The sequence below is a fragment of the Euleptes europaea genome, chromosome 6 (genome assembly GCF_029931775.1).
Source record: "Euleptes europaea isolate rEulEur1 chromosome 6, rEulEur1.hap1, whole genome shotgun sequence".
NCBI classification, from domain to species: domain Eukaryota; kingdom Metazoa; phylum Chordata; class Lepidosauria; order Squamata; family Sphaerodactylidae; genus Euleptes; species Euleptes europaea.
The window spans coordinates 94111459-94114215 of NC_079317.1; positions in this window are offsets into that span (position 1 = coordinate 94111459).

Consider the following 2757-nt stretch of genomic DNA (forward strand, 5'->3'; position numbering starts at 1 on the left):
CACCACGCAAACAACCCCCACCACACCACCTTCCCGCACCACCCCTACCACCGCCTCCACCCGCATCAGCACACCCACTTCCACCACCACAACACCGCCCAGCACCTCCCCGAAAAGCCCGCATCCCACCACTAGCACCACAGTCCCACCCACTACCCCCATCCCAACCTCCACCTTCACTTCCACCAGCACTCCGGTGAGCACACCCACCAGCACCACGCCTACTACCCCCAGCACTACAGAAACACCAACAACTCCCACCACTTCGACCCCTGCCACCACAAGCGTCGTCAGCAGCACCGGTAAGTAGCAACCGGCTCCAGGAATCAGCTCGGGCCGTTTCCAGCTCCCTGCTGCTCCCAAGGGTTCCTTGCTGCCACGGGGCTGAATTTTTTCAGCCCAGGATTCGGCCCATAGCCTCCCTACAAAAATAAACGGCCGGGCCGGATCGGTCCCACTCAAAAGGCCGGGGTCATTCTCCCCCTCACGCTCAAGCAGTGTCATTTTGACCCCAGAGGGGAATTGTGAACCATCCCATGGGCCTTTCTGCTGGGGACCACTCTTGATTTTTCTCTGGTATTTGTGTTTCCAGGCACCACGCAAACCAGCACGACGTCGCCTACGTCCACATCGACTGGTAAGGGTCTCTCTCGGGTGCAAACCCGCCCCCGTAGCTGGGCCTCTCCATTCCTTGGCTGCTCGCCCGCCCTCTGCATTACCCGCCCGACTGGATTTTGTATCCCTTTCCAGCCACCACTTCTCCACGGACCACAGCTCCCAGCAGCACTACGCGCACATCACCAACCTCGTCTTCGGCCACGACATCAAGTACCACCCCGACAACGGAGTCCGCCACAACCAGCACCCCAAGGACCACTCCCACGGCGCCCAGCAGCCCTGTCTCCACACACTCCACCACTGCGCCGCCCACCACGCAAACAACCCCCACCACACCACCTTCCCCCACCACCCCTACCACCGCCTCCACCCGCATCAGCACACCCACTTCCACCACCACAACACCGCCCAGCACCTCCCCGAAAAGCCCGCATCCCACCACTAGCACCACAGTCCCACCCACTACCCCCATCCCAACCTCCACCTCCACTTCCACCAGCACTCCGGTGAGCACACCCACCAGCACCACGCCTACTACCCCCAGCACTACAGAAACACCAACAACTCCCACCACTTCGACCCCTGCCACCACGAGCGTCGTCAGCAGCACCGGTAAGTAGCAACCGGCTCCAGGAATCGGCTCAGGCCGTTTCCAGCTCCCTGCTGCTCCCAAGGGTTCCTCGCTGCCACGGGGCTGAATTTTTCCAGCCCAGGATTCGGCCCATGGCCTCCCTACAAGAATAAAGGGCCCGGCCGGATCGGTCCCACTCAAAAGGCCAGGGCCATTCTCCCCCTCACGCTCAATCAGTGTCCCTTTGACCCCAGAGGGGAATTGTGAACCATCCCATGGGCCTTTCTGGTGGGGACCACTCTTGATTTTTCTCTGGTATTTGTGTTTCCAGGCACCACGCAAACCAGCACGACGTCGCCTACGTCCACATCGACTGGTAAGGGTCTCTCTCGGGTGCAAACCCGCCCCCGTAGCCGGGCCTCTCCATTCCTTGGCTGCTCGCCCGCCCTCTGCATTACCCGCCCGACTGGATTTTGTATCCCTTTCCAGCCACCACTTCTCCACGGACCACAGCTCCCAGCAGCACTACGCGCACATCACCAACCTCGTCTTCGGCCACGACATCAAGTACCACCCCGACAACGGAGTCCGCCACAACCAGCACCCCAAGGACCACTCCCACGGCGCCCAGCAGCCCTGTCTCCACACACTCCACCACTGCGCCGCCCACCACGCAAACAACCCCCACCACACCACCTTCCCCCACCACCCCTACCACCACCACCACCCGCATCAGCACACCCACCTCCCCCACCACAACACCGCCCAGCACCTCCCCGAAAAGCCCGCATCCCACCACTAGCACCACAGTCCCACCCACTACCCCCATCCCAACCTCCACCTCCACTTCCACCAGCACTCCGGTGAGCACACCCACCAGCACCACGCCTACTACCCCCAGCACTACAGAAACACCAACAACTCCCACCACTTCGACCCCTGCCACCACGAGCGTCGTCAGCAGCACCGGTAAGTAGCAACCGGCTCCAGGAATCGGCTCAGGCCGTTTCCAGCTCCCTGCTGCTCCCAAGGGTTCCTCGCTGCCACGGGGCTGAATTTTTCCAGCCCAGGATTCGGCCCATGGCCTCCCTACAAGAATAAAGGGCCCGGCCGGATCGGTCCCACTCAAAAGGCCAGGGCCATTCTCCCCCTCACGCTCAATCAGTGTCCCTTTGACCCCAGAGGGGAATTGTGAACCATCCAATGGGCCTTTCTGGTGGGGACCACTCTTGATTTTTCTCTGGTATTTGTGTTTCCAGGCACCACGCAAACCAGCACGACGTCGCCTACGTCCACATCGACTGGTAAGGGTCTCTCTCGGGTGCAAACCCGCCCCCGTAGCTGGGCCTCTCCATTCCTTGGCTGCTCGCCCGCCCTCTGCATTACCCGCCCGACTGGATTTTGTATCCCTTTCCAGCCACCACTTCTCCACGGACCACAGCTCCCAGCAGCACTACGCGCACATCACCAACCTCGTCTTCGGCCACGACATCAAGTACCACCCCGACAATGGAGTCCGCCACAACCAGCACCCCAAGGACCACTCCCACGGCGCCCAGCAGCCCTGT